The following is a 19381-nucleotide window of genomic DNA, read 5'->3' on the forward strand; positions in this document are numbered from 1 at the left end:
TGATAAAGGGATCATATTCTGTTTATTTTAAATACACTCACCACCTTTTAAATGCATATATTGATCATTTTTTATTTTAACATAGCTTGCAATTATTAATTAAAATAGCTCTGCCTATAGCGCTCCTGTATTGCCTCTATGACACTTTCCCATGCCTACCACAGCTCTTCATCCAGACATTTTATCTTCTACCCTTATATTCAGGTTGACAGCAGTTTAGTTTATAATCATCTTGCTTGATGTTTTCTTTCTCATCTTAGTTTTCACTCTTTCTCTTCTTAAAATTTAACCTCATCTTATCCCTGAGGTCGGTGCCCACTTGGCATTTATCTTTCCCATTTACTCATGAATATGAAAATAGCTTATAAATGAGGAAACAATATATGCACTTAATGGAGTGGTATTGTTATGAAACAATGCATCTGTTGTTGGGGGACTCTTTAGAATGTGAATCTACTAGTTATTATTGATCTGTTCTTTGCTTTTGACTTCCATGTGGTCCTTAGAAAACAGATTAGGGTGTGCTAATGCACAGCTCCCATGCTGAGGACTGCCTTCTGGAAATGTTCATTTTGATACTTGAAGCTGGCAAGAAGGCTGCACAGGTACTCCTTGTGAGTGGGTTTATTCATGTTATTTTAGGATGATTCTTTTATATTTGTTTTTCACTTTCTAATATATCAGCTCTAAAATCCATTCTAATGAGTTGAATAAGTCATTTAGCCTTTCTGCAAACTCTTCCTCTGTAATTCTCACTGGGGCATTAAAAACATTCATGTATTTAAGATTTTAAAAGTTCTAAAACATGTAAGTGGTGTGTCCTGGGGTTTAAAAAAAAAAAAAGTTCTAGATTGTCAAGGATTAACTCTATAATTACAAATAAAGAGAGAAGTTGTAAGATTCCTTGTACTATAGGGAAACAAACTTCAGAAATCAAAGGCCTGAATTTGAATCCTTGCAAAATTGCTGGCGAGTCTTGACTTTCTCAAGTCACATAATTGCCCTTAGCCTCAATTTCTGGATTTCTAAACATAAGATCATGACAATATCTTCCTCAACACTTGTGAAAGGGGTCAAATGATATTACAGATGTGAAAATGTTTTGCAAATGGAAAATTTCTGTGCAAATTTCATCCTTAATGTCACCTTTGTGACATTTCAAACACCTCAGGTGACCAGCCTGAAATTTTACGAGTCTAGAATCACGAACTTCTTTTCCTGAGCACATTTGCTCTATTTAGCACAGTGAGTGGCTGGTCTATTTAATGCTTATCAACAAGGAGAAAACTATTTTGATGGTCCCCATGGGGACATGTCTGTTTTTAGCCTCCCAATTTGTTGCCTCTACATGCAAAATATTTCCAGACAAGTGGTGAAAAACTGAAATAGGTAAGGACCAACACTAAAACTGAGAAATTCTAGGGAAACATAGAGAGGTGATGAATACTAGATATCCAAAAATACTTTAAAAGATTAGCTTAGAGGAAAACTGGAAGACTATCCACATTTCCAAATTTAACCAGCACAGTTTTAAGGAACTAAAACTCATTCCCACTGAATCTGCCTCACCCAGGCTATACTGTAAAACTGATGTTTGTGTCTTGTTCTCAAGGCAACTTCCCTCAATGTTCTTTTTGCCCTAATAGTCTTTTCTGGGACATTTGGAGTGGAAAAGTCACTATATAGGCTATTACATACAAGGTTACAAGTAGCAAGAGATAAACCAGTCTTTATTGGAGATAAAAAAAAAAAGACTCAGATGCCAACCCCTACTCATTTTATAACTCTTGCCAGCCTATGCCTGATATTTAAAATGTTCTCTCTTCCTTTCCAGATACAAATCTCTTGTTGAATATGCATGACTCACTCTCATGCTAGTAGTTTACCTTTGAAGAGCAGATGACCTTACAAACAGACACCACTCTGCTATCCCTTTGACTTTTCACATTTCAATAATGTGTATTTTATGGATATGAATATTTTTTAGGATATTTCATATATATTCTACATTACTGACAACATAGCATTAGCCTTAACAGGCGTTTTGCAAATCCTGTGGCTATACTGTTATTGCTGTATTTCCTCAAACCATTCCTCACTTTCTTTTCTGTTGCTATGGCAAGAATTCCTCATATTCTTCCTCTCTTGGGCTTGTGACCTTTTCTCATTTCTTGTTGAAGTCTGAAGAGCAGCCATATGTTAAGTTATAACACCTTTAGTTTGAGAAGAAATGTCTCCTTGGTGGCACTGTCTATAACTTTGCTCACAGGTTATAGATATGACATACACCTTTCTTATGATTCTTTCTCACTGGGGAAAATGCAGACCATGTACCTTTCCTGGCTCACCTAGGCAAAATAATTTCGTAATTGGATAGAAATATTCTTATGTTATTACCAGTTACTAAACTTTTACTAGCAAATATGACCTCCTTGACACAGAAGACAGTTGAATTCAAAGCAGTGTTTGATTTTTGAATGCTTAACAATGAGAAATTAGCAGATGAAAGAAATATATACTTTACTCTACATTTAACCTTATCATTTTGCTTTGTTTTTAGACTTCTAGTTCCTATAAGCTTTCCTTGTGGAATCTATTCAACACATACAGGCTCTGGGAAAGTAGTTCTTGGTTTTTGTGGAAAGAAAATAATGTGAAAATAACATTGAGAAGTCACATGTACGTACCCAAAAAAGGCAGAGAGGGTATTTTCATCTTAGGAAGGAGGGCAAAAGGATGGTGTAATATAATGCAAATTATCCAACAAGTATGTTCCATGTGCTTCTTCATCTTCATTCTTATAGTTACAGCCTTCATCCAAATTTTGACTATTTACTTATATAGTTATCCTCAAACTTGGAGGATTTTATCATATTTTTAAACATTATATAATTTTATATTTTAATGTTGTTATATTTTTAAACATTATTAAAGATACCAAAGGGTTTTTGCTTATGTGAGTCTCATCTATAAATATTTGCCATATAGAAAAGATAACTTAGAAATTAAAATATATTTATTTACTCATTCACTTCAAAATGATAATCCCATTACATGTTAACGTAAATGAATATTTTGTGAAAAAAATAACTACAATATTTTTAAACATGCATGAAAGCAGTAACATTGTCTGACATTCTGCAAGAGTGATTTCATAAAAGGAAGCTGAGTGCTCATATCTGATCCTGTATTCAATCAATTATAATATGGTTGACTTATATGAACAACATTCAATGTCACACAAGGTATGTAGCTAGACTATGAAAGATAATTTGAATAGTCTTTTCAGATAATTTTGAATATTCTTCTTTGATACTACACCAAGACTTGACAAGTGGTAGTTTCTTAATGATTAATTGCAATATGGATTCTGAAACCATGTCAATTCAACGTGGTACTCTGTAACATTAAAAGCCATTAGTTCATCATATACTTTGATTGGATTGTTTATCCATTCATGAGCTAGTAATATCGCCTATTGGTCATTTCGAAAATATGCAGATTTCCAAACGTTGACACATTTCATTATGCAAAACCAAATGTTTAAATTGCAGTTGTTAATATCGCCAACCTTATCAGAAAGTCTTAGAGCATTGGGTGACTGTCAAGCTCACAGTGACAGATGTAAGTTTTCCAAAACACTAATTTTTGCTTGAAAGCTCAAACTTTTATCACAGCAATATATACTGTCAGTTGTGTTCCTTTAAGTGACAGGCACACATTTCATTTTTTAGAAAATGTCTGCCAAATTTCAAGTCTGATAATCATAATTTGTTCATCATTCTTCCAAGAAAAATATAGTGTTCCATAAAAACAGTGGCTAAATCAGCTCACAAATGTAAACAGTGGCACAAGGGCAGAAGTGCTTTTCCCCAAGACAGCTATTATATTTTGGTATGCAGAAGAAGTGCTTGATGCATACTTCTTATATCATCCTACCAAATGTTAAAGAGACATGTACTCAAGGATTGAAATTGATTTAAAAATATATATATAGAGAGAGAGAGAGAGGCTGAGTGCCCATAATGGTAAAGAATACACTCAGTGAATACCAGAACAGTTTGGTATCACCTGTTTGCTTCCTGCAAAGAAGCCAGTTGTTTTCCCCATCATGCTTTTGCAACATTGGTGCAAATGTCAATACAGTGAAAATGGAAAATAATTTCTTAGTATTATTATGAAAATTGACTTCATGAGCCCCTGAAAATGTCAATGAACCTATAGAAAATTTGCAGGCCACACATTGAGAACCACTCTACTTTTTCACAGAATCATTAGCATTCTCCCAGCTATTGGATTTTTCATCAGAATAGTTGCAATAGTTGTCTTCTTTAAAAGTGTTTCCATCATGTGCTTTCTTAGTAATCCCTGAAGCATTAGTAGTTTCTTTCATAAAATTAAAAATCCTTTCACTAATGAACAGCCCTTAATAGACTCCCACCTTCACCAATGGTCAATTTATTGCTTTAGCCAAGCTAATTTACATGGCAGTTGTTAATACGGCTTACCATCCTCTATCACCAAGTCATTTCTGAGCCTCTCTCCCAATGTGAATTTTCTACCTTCCTTCCCTTGATGAGACTATTTCAAAGGCAACTCAAAACTCACTTTCTTTGGATTTTTTTCCAGATTAGCCCTTTTTACCTTTTAAATTGTCCTATCATTGGAACTCCCCTTTCTAAACCTTTTATTTTTTCCATCTCCCTTGCAAGCATCCCACAATTTAACTGTTTCAAGTTTTAATGTGTTGTTTACTGGTTATGTATGTATTTTTATTATTTCTCTCAACTAGGTTAATACTTTTAGTTGAGGGCTAGTCAGTTAGTATCCAACGTAACATTTTCAACAAAAACAACACAATATATGCTGTTGTCGTTACATTCACAGAAATGGCAGCACTACTAAAAATAGCTGGAAAGCGTATTCTTTCCAAAGTAATGTGCTGTGACACTCTATTTGGTGCAAGTCACAACAGGTTGAGACTCAGTACAGTGAGCCAAAGAGGACAGAATGTCAAAATGGGAGATTTAATCATCTTTGTCAATAAAGAAAGGAGTGTGTATTACAAAGAAAAACCATTAATATATTCATTTATAATATTAGTAATTAGTAGATTTCCCTAATTGGAATCACTTAAAGAAATGGTAATTTGATGTATAACTAAACATTGAATCCAGTATTGATATAATTCCCATATCAAAGTCCATATCCAATTCAAATTTTGACTTTAAACTTGCAAACTGTAGTATATAACCTGGTGGTTTAGCTGGGCTGGACATTATCTACATAAACACAATGTCCATTTTGGAACTCCCACTAATTCTGTTAATTTAGCAAAGGAAAATCAGAGACAATATTTAGAAGTCCTACAATGTCATAAAGCATAGGAATAACAATCAATATTTCTCTTTTGGTAAAAGGGCTACAAAGGACTTAGTAGGTAAAATATTGTTATCTGGATGTAATTTAATACTTCCACAGATCAAAAAATTATGATGTTAATATGGGTAATTTTAATACCTGATATACAAATGGTCTTGATTTTTCTGTCAAATGTCCCTCTAATTCTAAAACTCTAACATCAAAAATCCCTCTAGTTTTCAGACTCTAAAAGAAATAAGGATATGATTTTATTATCCAGTCAAATTACATAATGGAATTCAGTATACTATATTTCAGTTCATTTTTTAAATTCCTGTATAATTTGCTATATGAAGGCAGCATAAAAAATAATAGAATGCAGACAGACACTTGCTTCCATACAATAAGGCTACTCAAAATATTAGTTTCAGTATGTATTTACCTTTCTGGCTCTTTTCTTTAAAACCTGAACAGTGACTGGAACATGGTTTACACTCAAAAATTGTTGCTGAATGAATCATAAGTAATTTCCAACAGGTAGAACAGAGGCAAGTGTATTCATTATACCTTTCAAAACTAATCATTCTAAAATACATCTCGGCCAGGCGCGGCGACTCACTCCTGTAACCCCAGCTCTCTGGGGGGCTGAGGCAGGCAGATCACTTGAGGTCAGGAGTTCAAGATCAGCCTGGCCAACATAGTGAAATCCATCTCTACTAAAAATACAAAAATTAGCCAGGCGTGGTGGTGCATACCTGTAGTCCCAGCTACCTGGGAGGCTGAGGCAGGAGAATTGCTTGAACTTGGGTGGCGGAGGTTGCAGAGAGCCGAGATAATGCCACTGCACTTCAGCCTGGGTGCCAGAGTGAGACTCCGCCCCCCCAAAAAATAAAATAAAATAAAATAAAATAAAATAAAATAAAATAAACCTCACCCAAGTAACACAGTGAATGGAAAAAAACATGTGAAACTCAACACGCCGCTCTTGAACCACCATCACCAATCCTCCACCCTCCCCTCCGGTATTAGACAGACAGATGTGTAGGGCCTCACATCTACATCTTTGGTTTCTGAACCTTGATAACTTTTCTACAAGTGAGCTGATAGCTGATATTTTGGTTCACAGACTCCAAAAGATAATAGGGCCAACACTGCATTATTTTTTAAGAGAAAATGTCAAGAAGGAAAAATGAAAACGTCAAAAGATAGGTTGATATACTGTATTACTTAAAGATTATTTTGTTGGGAGAACTGACCAAGTGATTTACTAACAGCTTTTACCAAACAGACTCGGGATTACAATGTAGATGAAAAAATAAATGGGAATTTATTTCACGTTCACTCTATCCAGGCATTTGACAGATGAAAGAAAAAATGGAAAGACACAGTCTACAAAGATGAGGATCTTTTTTCAGATTTTCAAATTATAAAAAAAAAAAAAATTGGGGGAAATTGTTTTCAAATGCCCAACTTACCTATCTCTATGCTGTTATTACATGAACTGCCTTTTGTTCCTGATCACATCTGCCTAATGTAGAAACTGTAAGATTCTGTATATTTGATGTTCAACTGGGATACAGGCACAGAAGTTGGTGGAGGGTGATCCTTGATATATTCAGGTCACAAGAGATGTAGATCTCATTCATGAACCTTAGGTATGATTAGGTTCTCTGGAAGCTCCTGAGGAAATGTTGTTTAGCCACTTTATTAACATTGATTTATTCTGTAAACATTTACTGAGTGCCTATTATGTGTCAGTCATTTACTTAGGTGCTGAATATATAAAGGTAAATGATAATGGTGAGTATTACTTCCCATTATGGAGAAGTCTGCAGTGGATAAAGAATAATTAACTGAGTAAGAAAGTCAAAGAAATGTAGAAAAAATAAATGTTCTCCATTGCTCAAGAAGGCATTTCACTGCATGCTTCTAAAGATTCAGTAATCATACTTATTTTTGATGGTTATTTGATGCATGTTAACTGATAATACTCCTTTGGATGAAGAACATGGAAGACTTGAAGCCCTAGGAGACTCCCTTCTAAAGGTTCTTATTTTATGGATGATCCATTAAATGTTTTATTTGAATCCCCCACTGTAATACTATAAATTCTGTCTTCCTAAATAAGGTAATGTCATACTCAAATTTCAGAGTAAAATATACTTGAACATAGATCCTGATTTTTAGTGTGTTTTCATTACTAGCTCTATAAAGAAGATAGAGAATATAATATTTCTTTCTGACTACATACTTTTCAGTGTTGTGACAACATAGCAAATCTTTTAAGTAATGATTTCATAAATTATTTGTCATGTCAAGAAATAGGTGTTTGTTGTTCACTTGAGATAATTCTGTAATTTAATATTTTTCACATTTAACTAGTTGTAGAATTAATTGCAATTTTGGGGGTAAAACATGAAAGATAATATTTGAGTTGTTTTCTGTTTGACTTCTCTAAACCTCATTTTCTTCTGCTGTGCCATATACATGCTGAGATTTCAAGTAATATTTGAGAATGATTTCTTGTTGTTATTTCCCTGAAGTTAGGTTTTACTTTCATGCTTTTGCAAAAACATACTTTGCTAGTGTTTTGGCAGAGCTACATGCTTTGTTTGACAATAATCTATGGTAATTTTCTTATTTCAAAGTCCAACACCTTTATTTCTAATTTTATGCTCTAATACTTTATAAAGTAGTTCTTTTTCTCCAGTGTAAATTAAATTGGGTTATTCCATTTTTCTATCTTGATTATCTATTGAAGATATTTAAACTACATGAACTTTTTAATTCTTTTCAATAAGCAGAGGACTATTATACTTCATTTTAGTTTTAATTTAATTCTAATGATCAATCTTTTGTAGCAAGTCAGTTGACCAAATAAGACAAAACTACTAAGATTTCACTGAATCTCTGTATAGTGACAGCACTGTTGCATAAGTTTTCTTTCCATTCTCATTTTTTACCTACCCAGAATTTAAGTTACTAGATTGGATTTAGTACTATGCCAACAGCCTATGTTTAAAGAAGCTGTAAGAAGCAACAATATGGAACACTTGTTGATTTTTCTGTAAATCTGTTACTGAGAACACAGATTGTTACATTATAGGGCATCTTTGGATAAACTCATCTTTCTGATTGTAGCCCAAGAAATACTTGAGATGAACAACTGCTTGTTTAATACTGGCTATGTGACCCTCTTTTCATTAGCTACCTGCAAATTTAGATGTGTAGTCCATCTCAATCAAACTTTTAGGATCTTAAGATGTAATATTTGTACACTAACCTCATCCAGCCTTCATCTTAACTATCTCTACTTTTAATCTTGCTTCCACATTCAGTTATTTTTGTTGTCATTTTAACTGTGGTAAAATACACATAACATAAAATGTACGATCTTACCCAGTGTTGAGTGTACAGTTCAATTGTGTTAAGTACTTTCACATTGTGCAAGCAATCTCCAGAACTCTTCTAATCTTGCAAAACTAAAAGTCTATGCCCATTAAATAACAAATCCCTGTTCCCCTTTCCTCCTGTCCCCTGGCAATCACCATTCTACTTCCTGTCTTCATAAATTTGACTACTCCAGGTACCTCATAAAAATGGAAGCATATAGTATTTCTCTTTTTGTGTCTGACTTATTTCACAAAGTATAACGTCTGAAATGCATTCATGTTGTAGCATGTGTCTTAATTTCCTTGCTTTATAAGGCTGAAGAGTATTCCATTGTATGTTAGGTACCATGTTTTGTTAATCCATTCATCCATGAATGGACATTGGGCTGCTTCTACCTTTTGATTATTATGAATAATGCTGCTTTGAATATGGGGATACAAATGCTTCTTGGAGACTCTGATTTCAATTAATTTAGGTATATACACAGGAGTGGAATTGCTGGTTCATGTAGTAATTCTATTTTTAACTTTTTGAGGAACTTTCATACTTTGTTCCACAGTGGGTGCATTGTTTTACAATTCCACAAACAGTGCACAAGCATTCTAATTTCTCCACATCCTTGCCAACACTTTTTCTTTCTGATTTTTTATAGTGGCTATTCTAATGGATGTGAGATGGTATCTTATGGTGGTTTTGGTTTGAATTTCCCTAACAGTTAGTGATGTAAACATCTTTTCATATGCTTATTGGCCCTTGGTATATCATCTTTGGAAAAATGTCTATTAAAGTTCTTTGTCCATTTTTAACAGGGCTACCTTTTAAATTGTTATTGACTCAGAGGAGTTTCTTATATGTTCTGGATATTAACCCTGTGTCAGATATATGGTTTGCAAATATTTTCTCCCATTCTGTGGGTTGCTGCATTACACTGTTTACATTGCCCTTTGACGAATAGAAGTTTTTAATTTTGATACAGTCCGATTTGTGTATTTTTATTTGTTTCCTGTGAGTTATTTTTGCTTTCATTTAACTTCATAAGTATTTTATAAACTACCTTAATCCCTTCCTAGGACAGAAGATAGATAGATAGATAGATAGATAGATAGATAGATAGATAGATAGATAGTAACCACTGTCTCTTCAATATTAGGCACCCTGTCACTTACCTGTGATATCTTAATTTTCCCATTGTTATGAATGTTTTTCAAATTTATTAATGGCATGAATATAACAAATAGGTCCTACACATCTGAACAAAAGCTATCCATAATTTCTGAATGTGGTGGCATGCACCTGTGGTCCCAGCTACTAAGGTTGAGGCTGCAGTAAACCATAATCACACCATTGCACTCTAGCCTTAGCAACAGAGCAAAACCCTGTATAAAAATAAAAATAAAAATCTATCCTTGTGGGGAGACAATTACCCTTGTGTATAGCATTTTTGCATATCTTGTGACCAAGGCACTGACTGGTCTTTGCTCCAGACTATCTTTTCAAAGATGGTTGTATGGCAAACAGCCTTGGAAGAAAAGACAAGTCTTGTTACAGCCTTGCCAGATGTGGTGCTTCCCCTTAGAGCAAAAGATAGGCAAGCTTAGAGCCCATTACAAAATATTCACATTCTCTAAACTCATATTTTTCTCATGTGGTACAACCTACTGCATGTGAAGGTGTCACCTGACCTTCCTTTCATCACCATCTGGGATCTATAGTTCAGAGAACCGGAAAAAAAAAAATGAATAAAAAAAACCTCTGATTACTGTTATTGCTCTGAACAATAAACTGTCCTTTGTCTCTGACCCTGGAGGCTCATATCTTCTACCAGCTTCCATAAAACTGTTTCAAGCTAACTTGTTAGTTTGCAAGTAGGGAAAAAATCTCAGGCTCTTCACAGTGCTGGCTAATGCATTATAAGAAATTTTTGTGAATATACTTCAAAGTCATTTAGCCTAATCTCCCACTCAGTGAGGAATTTCTTCTACATGTCCTGACAGATGGCATTCTAAATATCATTTAATGTTTCCAGTAAAAGGAAACTCTCCTGAAAGCCTGTTGCATCACTGGTTAGTAAGTTCCCCCTTATGTTGAACTGAGCTATTTGCAGCATTATAACTGGTTTTTGCCTGGCCTCATCTGATATTACATTGAATAATTCTTCTATATTCCATGTGGAAGGAAGGACTTTGTATTTGAATATATTTACTGTGGCTCTGACTGATATTATTTTACTCTCTAAGCATATTTATTTCATTCCATATTCTTCACACACTATGTTTTCCAGATCACTCATTCTAGATACCCTCCAATATGGCAATGATCTTCACAGATGCTCAGAACTATAGATGAAATCAAGGGACTATATGACTAAGGCACAATTCAGTGAAAACACCACTTATTATTTGAAAATAATGCGTTATATTGATTTAGCACAAAATTTTATGTGCAATTTTTATAGTTCTATTATATTATCATATCATTTAGCTTCCAGTTAGTTAAAATATTCAGATTTTTTCCATGTGATCAAACTCAAGCCATGATTATCTTTATAAAATGATTCTTTATAATTTATAACATAAGATTTTTTATTTTTAAACAGTCCATATTATTTTAAATTTTGCTTCTGTCATCAGTTATATGAGTTCCTGTTTCAGTAAAATTTATGCCATTTGAAAATTTTATCGACATCCTTTCAATTTCTTAATCTTAGTTCACTAATGAAAATAAGGTCCACAAAAAGGGCTAAAGACATTTCATTAGATTCCTTATTTCATAATAACACAGGCCATACTTACATAGCATTAATCAGATATTCAATTGGTTATAATCTACGGAATGATGCCATTATCCAGCATAAATGTCACCATCTTGTCTGTAAAGTTATCATGATTTGCTGAAATTAAAACATTCCATGTTCCTGACGTTCTCTAGATCTACCACCTATTTCTATTTTAACAATGTCAGCAAGTTATTAGAAGAATAAGAGGAATGTTTTCTCGGGAGGATGAAACAATCATTACTTTGCTAACAGTTAGACAAGATAATGGTAACTAGACAGGCATCTTTGCCTAAATAAGAAATTGAAAAAAGAAAGAAAGAAGAAAGACGGAAAGTAAGAAATTCCTTCCCTAATTCCTAGTCTCATATAAAGCTAAAGTCTGAAGTGCCTGGGGTAGTGATAGCAGACATTCACATTCTCAGCACCCAGGCAAAAATCCATAGCTTTTGATTGAGAAGTAGAAGCAAAACATAACGTCTCTGGGGAAGAAGTCAGAAATTATCCTGCCCCCATGGCCACTGAAGGAAGGGTAAAGCATAAACCTTCTGCTGTGGGGAAGAGATAAAAAGAGATAGAAACCACTCTTGGGCCCGGGGAAGATACCAAGAGGAGTTTTGCTACCACCAGACAAGAAGCAGAAAACACTCTCTAAAATGCGACCAACCACATGTTCAGTGCAGGGTTCGCCTGCTATGAAGAAGAGTCCCAGAATGAGGAGGAAAAGGAGAGAGAGAGAATGGGACAGAGATAAAAAAACAAGAATTTTCCAAAATTAAAGGGAAAACAATAAAATTCAAGTCCAAGAAGCTTAGAGAATTCTGAGGGAAGTAAAACAAAACAAAACAACAGCAACAACAAAAAAAATGGTACTGGAGGTGACAAACAGTACAACAGGCAAAGAAAATAAACAAATGTTGTAGACTAGAAAGAAAGAAGTAAGTCATCTTTATTTGCAGAAGATGTAGTCATCTGTGTAGAAAATCCCAAAGTATTTTTGGAAATGCTTTTGGAATTAATAATTAAGCTTAGTTGTATGATGTAGCAGAATACAAGGTCAACATAAGAAATCAATTATGTTTCTATAAATTAGCAATGAACAATCAGAATTGAAATTTTAAAATCATTGCCAATTATAAGGGCAACAAAAAATGTCAAATGTTTGGAATAAATCTAATGAACTTTGTGTAAGATTTTCACGCTGAAAACTACAAAACATTGATGAGAAATTAAATAAAGCCTTAATTATGGAGAAAAGTGCTATATTTATCGAGCAGATGACTCAATATTAAGATGTCAATAGATCCTATAGTTTTCTATAGACTTATCAAAACCCAGCAGACATTTAACCAATTAACAGGCTACTTTCTTAAATGTAAATGGAAAAGTACAGAATTTCAATGAGCCCAAACAATGTTAGGGGGAAAAAAAAGAACAAAGTTGGGAGGACTTAAACTACCTGATTTAAAGGTTTATTATAAATCTATAGTAGTCAAGACCGTAATAAAGGCATAGGATAGACAAATAAATCAACAGAACAGAATATTCCATTCAGAAATTGACTCGCATATATATGGTTAATTGATTTTTGATAATCATGTCAAAGTTATTCAATAGAGAAAGAATAGTCTTTTCAATTAGTGGTGCCAGGAAAATTGTAGATTTATAATCAAAAATAAAATGTCTTTATCTTTACTTCACACCATAAACGAATTCAACTCAAATAGTTTATAAATGTTAAAACTATCAAACTTTTTGAAGAAAATAGGAAAGAAATTCTTTGTCACCTTGGATTAAGCAAAATTTTCTTAAATAGTATATTTTAAAGGTATAAACGGCAAAAGAAAAACAGCCGATAAGTTGGACATCATCAAAAATCTGCTCTTCAAAAGAAACCATTGAGAATATTAAAAGACAAGCCACAGACTCAGAGAAAAATATTTGCAGTATATGTATCTTAAAAAGAATTTGCATCCAAAATACATAAAGAACTCTTATAACACAATAATAAGGAAACTGCCCAGTTTTTTAAAATGGCAAAAGATTAACAAGGACTTCACAAAAGAATATATACAAATGGCCAATAACCACATGAAAAGATCCTCAGCATCTTTAGTTACTAGGGGAATGCAAACTAAAGCCACAATGAGATACCATCTACACCTATTACAGTCGCTAAAACTTTAAACACACACATTCATACATGCTGATCATACCAGTTCTGGGGAGGATGCAAAACAACTGGAACTTTCATGCATTGTTGGTGAGAATGCAGGATAGTACAACAGCTTTGGAAAGACGTTTAGGAGTTTCTTACAAAGTTGAGCATATGCTTAGACTAGGACCCAATATTCTCACTCCCCGGTATTTTACCATAAGAAATGGAAGTTTATATCAAAAGATTTATATATGAATGTTTACAGCAACAGAAACAAAAGAATGTTCATCAGTTGGTGAATGAATAAACAAATTGTGGAAAATGCTAATAGTTAAGCAGTAAAAGGAAGCAAACTATTGATACATACGATAATATGGATGAATCTCAAAACCATTATTCTAAATGAAAGAAGCCTTACATATAGGGTATATACTATATTACTCCATTTACATGATATTCTAGAGAAGGTAAAACTATAAAGTTGGAAAATAGATCAGTGGTTGCCAGGAACTAGGCGTAAGGGAAGAAAACTGATTAAAAAGGAAAGTGAGAGAACTGTTTAGCACGGTTGTAAATTTCTGTATCTCTGTTGTGTTGATGGCTATGTATTTGTCAAAACAGACCAAACCATACACTTTTAAAAAGTGAATATGACTGTATATAAATTAAAACTGACTTAAATAAAAATATGTTGGAAAAAATTTAACTTTCTGAAAAGTATTATAGAACATGAATATAAACAATAAGAATATTGCCTTTGAAAACAAGCTGGGTTTAAAATGGTAATAATCACCATTAAAATTTACTTCTCAAAAGACTTCCCAAGGAATTTGAATGAAGTAAAGGTGTCTAGAAGTTTTATTTAAATCATTAAAAATTTAACGTTATCTCCAGTGATTTCAGACTAACAATACCTTAGAAATGAATATATTATTTCTTCTACATACCATTAAAATATTTTTAACACTGAACCATTTGTTAATTTTGATATATATCAGAAGAAGAAATTGTGCAAGATATTCTCTATTTACATTGTAATAAAATGGGAAATTAACAGTAAAAGTTATATGAAAAAAACCCTTTTGAAATTAAACAATGCTGTCCTAAATAATTAAGAGGAATTAAAATCTATAATTAGAGACTAGGAGAGAAAACTATAACGAGAATAAAATATACCCTTTCATTCTTCAGGATACGGTCAAAGCTAAAATTAGTTTAAAAATTCAAACCTTTAAATGCTTTCTTTAAAAAGAAAACATGAATTTTCTATATGTCAAGAATAAGAGAAATAATAAAAATAAATTTCAGAGAAGACAAATATTGATTAATAAGTATAAAAACAGAAATGAATAAATCAAAAGACAAAAAGTAGAATTGATAGCTAAACCTAATATAAGTTTGATTGAAAAGACAAAATATAAAACCTCTAGCAACTTAATTTTAGTATACTATTTCATAAAAATCATAGTATTATTTTTTAAATGAATTTTTATATTGTTCACTTCCTATCCTGGATGTAGTTTTGTTTTATTTTATTATTCACTTTCTCAATCCTTGGCTTTAATATTCTGTATTAATTTTAATACTTTTTTTTGAATCACCAATTAACCTAATTCATCAATACAAAAGATCAAAGGAAAGTCCACAAGATCATTTTGATAGATTCAAAGAATATTTTTAAAAATTATTTACTTCTGGTAACTCTTGGAAAATAATACATAGAATGATACTTCTTTTTTTCTTAAATTGATTGATAATAATAATTATCAATGAAATATTGAAACACCCTTAGCTCACCTTACTTATCTAAATTATTTTACTGAAAAATTTAGCCTATGTAGTAAGAAAAAAAAAGTTGTAAATATTGAAAAGCAGTAACCAAACATCATTATTTGCAGATGATGTAAATAAAATTAAATTATTGCAATATTAAGTTATAAGGATACAAAATTAATATTTTTTAAAATACGTGTTTAAATGCTATGCTATCAATAAGAGTTTGGAAAATATAATAGAAAAAATCCCATACCTATTGTGCATACATGTAGTGTTTCTCAAACCTTAATGTGCATACAGATCAACTAAGAATCTTGTTAAAATGTGATTCAGTAAGTTTGAGGTAGGAATCAAGATTTCACATTTTTAGTAAACTCCCAGGTCCTGATGCTGATTATACTCACAGTAATATATATATTTATTCTATACATTTTATATAACTCTTAAGCTTTAAAATTCTACATGAGAATATATATGCAAATACATATGTGTATATATACATAGATTTGTGAATATAGATATATTGACATATATTCTCATACAGAATTTTTAAACTTAAGAATTAACAAAAAATTAGTAAAACTTCTATTTTAAAAAAAGTTAAAATATTACAAGAAATTAGTAAACCTTCTATCTTAAAACAAGGTTTAAAATATTACTGGGAGACACAAAAGAATATTTGAATAAAGAAGAGAAATGCCACATTCCTGGAGGGGAAGACAATAACATAAAAATGTCTATTCTTCCTAAATTTTAATCTAATGCCTTTAGTTTAATACCAATAAAAATCACCAAATGATGTTTTTGTAGCTAGAAGAAATAAAAATTATAAAGTTCAACAGGAAGAATAAATATGCCATATTAACTAACAAATGTATTCACAAAGAGGACATTAGGCAGTTGTTTCCCTTCTGGAAATTAAAAATCTATTATCAAATAAAGATAATTAGGACATTTTCTGTCACAGAATTATTCAGGTCAAAAGCATGGGCTACAAAGCCCAGCTGTAGACCCAAGTGTACATATGAACTTAGTGTATAATAAAGATGGCATATCAGATCATGACAGAAGGATGCATTATTTATCAAGTGAACTGGGAAACCTGAGATGATTACCAAAATAGACTTATATTCCAGCCTCACCACTATACAAATTTAGGACTTAATAAAATACTCCCCCACCCCCGGCCACACACACACACACACGTACATCAAATCATGTGAACTGTAACATAAGAGATAAATTTTAAAGTATCCACAAGTAGAAATCATAAAAAGCACAAGATTTACCACAGGTAACAAATTTGTTTTAAAAATAAGCTTTCATCTATTATAATATATATTATTTTACAGGATCCCATTGTTTTAGAATGGGGTGAATCAATGCAGTAAGCAATCATTGCCCATTACTGACTCTTTTTCTTTTGACTAAAATTCAATGACATCTATCATTTAGTTAGTCTCTAACATGGTTCTTCTTTTTTACCAAAAGCCCTATCAGCATAGCTAAATCAGAGTTTTTCCTCTGTGATAAAATCAGACCAATCAGCTCTGAGATTGTTCTCTGATTACAATTGTAGTTTTTTGTTGTTGTTGTTTTGTTTATCACTGTAACTGCAGTGAGATTGTCCATTTTGGTCACAGGCTGCCTCCTGCAGTTTTCCAAATGGCATCAAATGACAAATGATTAAGAACTTTTCAAAAGACAGATCATTTCCCCTACAAGTTGAACATGACATAAAATATATCTTTAAAAGGGTATGTCATTTTAGAAAGCATCAATAAATTAATAAAAGTATAAAAGCTAGGCTTTACAACTGCCTCTAGCATTTCCTTGCCAAATATCTAACAGGCGCATATGATAAGCACACAGTGAATACTGCAATAATTATAAAAGTCAAAAATAATAAATTGCCAAATAAAATATTTCATCTCAAATCACCAAATATTATTTTTTAATTACACTTTCAGAGTAGAGACTGGATCTGGGTCTTCCTTGGGTTCCTCTTATGAAGCCACGAATCACGTGGTTTAGGGCACTAGCCCTCACCACTCACAAAAATCTTCTCTGCCTACATCCAAAGCAAGTGTGATGCCTTCTCCCCTCTCTCCTCTCTCTCTTTTGGTAAACTCTTTCTTCACTACCCCTCCTTCCCACCACACCTCATCCTTCTCTCCAATCTAATCTACTTTTGTCAGAAGAACTTGTCTGACAGAGCAAGATTCTTGGAGGATAGCTCAGCAAAGCGAAAGCATTGCATCATAGGCAAAGAGAGGCCAAAGACTGGAAACATCCATTCAGTAAGGATTTTGTCCCATCAAATTTGTAGATGCTAACTAAATATGCATGAGTGAATAAAGTAATAGGGGAGTACACCTCATAGGCTTGTGGAAGAAATAAATAAATAAAGTAATAGGGGAGAATTAGCTATCATGTGGAAGAAAATTGTCAGAATCAGAAAACCCAGTCCCTGGACAGCATTCTGCTTCAGCTACTCTGACTTACCTTTACAAAATTGCTTCCGTAGGGACAAAATATATAAACATGATTTTCAAACATTCTCTTTTTCTGAAGTAATAAAAAGAATTCATGGTAAGTATTAGTATTATAGTTTTGATATTAGTATTATAGTATTGATGTTGTCTTGATATTAAATGAACTCATGTGATCGTTTTAAAATTTCCAACATTTTAATCAGAATACACCAAAGCAAACAATCTGTGTTCTGGAGGGATTAATATATTCATTTGCAAAAATCCTTGTCATAGAGTACTGTAAAACCTCATTAACTAAGACCCTTCTAATTCAGAAATCACCATAGGAAAGGCAGTGTGGTATAATACAATGCTGTGTGGCTAGACATGGAGAACCAATAAACTTAAGACAGCTCTTTAACTAGTTATGCATGATTTTAGAAAGTTCCCTTTTCCTCTACTTTCTGCTCATTTGTGTTTGCAGTGAGCTAATTTATACAATTGATCCATCTCATCATCATACAATTCTATGATTATCCATAAGCCAGATAGATTTTTTTTCTACTTTATTCTTTTTATATGCAGTGTTTCTGGGAATGGAATTATTTTTGTCTGCATGTTTTTAATGTGGAATACCTGAAGAGCCCTGAGAGGTCACACGAGTTTCCTAAGTTTAGGCAATTATGATTATGTACATTTTTCTGGACACAGGTTCAGACTTTTTATCTGGTTCCCGAAAGCTCTGTATGCCTCTCAAAAAAAAAAGGTTAAGAACCACTTACTTTAATAATGAACTAATTCCAAATGATTCCCATCAACTTGTAAAAACAGGCTCACAAAATGTTGCTTAATAATCATGTGTTGGTTCTGTAACATTCTGTAGCCCACATTGATAAATACAGTAGAAGCTACATTTCGAACTTTCACTAATGGCTGGGTCCCCATTTGGTGATAGGGCATGGACTGCATCCAGCTAGTTGACCCTGTTATATCAAAAACTTTAAACAACACCTACCCATAATAGGCTCTCAATGAAGCAAGGAAGTGAAAGGTCTACCCCTTTATCTCTAGGAGAAGAAGGCAGCTAGGGTGATCATTTCACATCTAGGTTTGGATTGAGATTCCAGAACTCTGTGAGATGATGGAAGAATCAACAGGTAAGGACAGTTAGTTAATCTTATCTACAAGTCAAGTCTTGTCATTTCAGTCAAGAAAAAACAGAAGTCCAAAGGGAGGAAAGGCCTTAACAAAAGAGTCAAGACCAAAACTAGATCCTTTAACCAATGGTACAGGTCTTCTATTACACCCAGCTGGAAGAAGACACAGAACCAATTATGGAATTCAAATGAACATGTCACCCAAATTCCATTTCCCTTTTTTTGAGATGAAGTCTCGCTCTTGTCCCCCAGGCAAGAGTGCAGTGGCGCAATCTCGCTCACTGCAACC

At 33.0% G+C, this 19381-nt stretch overlaps 1 protein-coding gene across 1 annotated transcript in view; it reads left to right on the forward strand.

The window, feature by feature from the left end:
* SPATA16 (spermatogenesis associated 16) overlaps positions 1 to 19381 on the forward strand; it is a 266735-nt gene that overhangs the window by 113612 nt on the left and 133742 nt on the right. The window lies entirely within an intron of this gene.

The sequence above is a fragment of the Rhinopithecus roxellana genome, chromosome 1, assembly GCF_007565055.1.
Source record: "Rhinopithecus roxellana isolate Shanxi Qingling chromosome 1, ASM756505v1, whole genome shotgun sequence".
NCBI lineage: Eukaryota > Metazoa > Chordata > Mammalia > Primates > Cercopithecidae > Rhinopithecus > Rhinopithecus roxellana.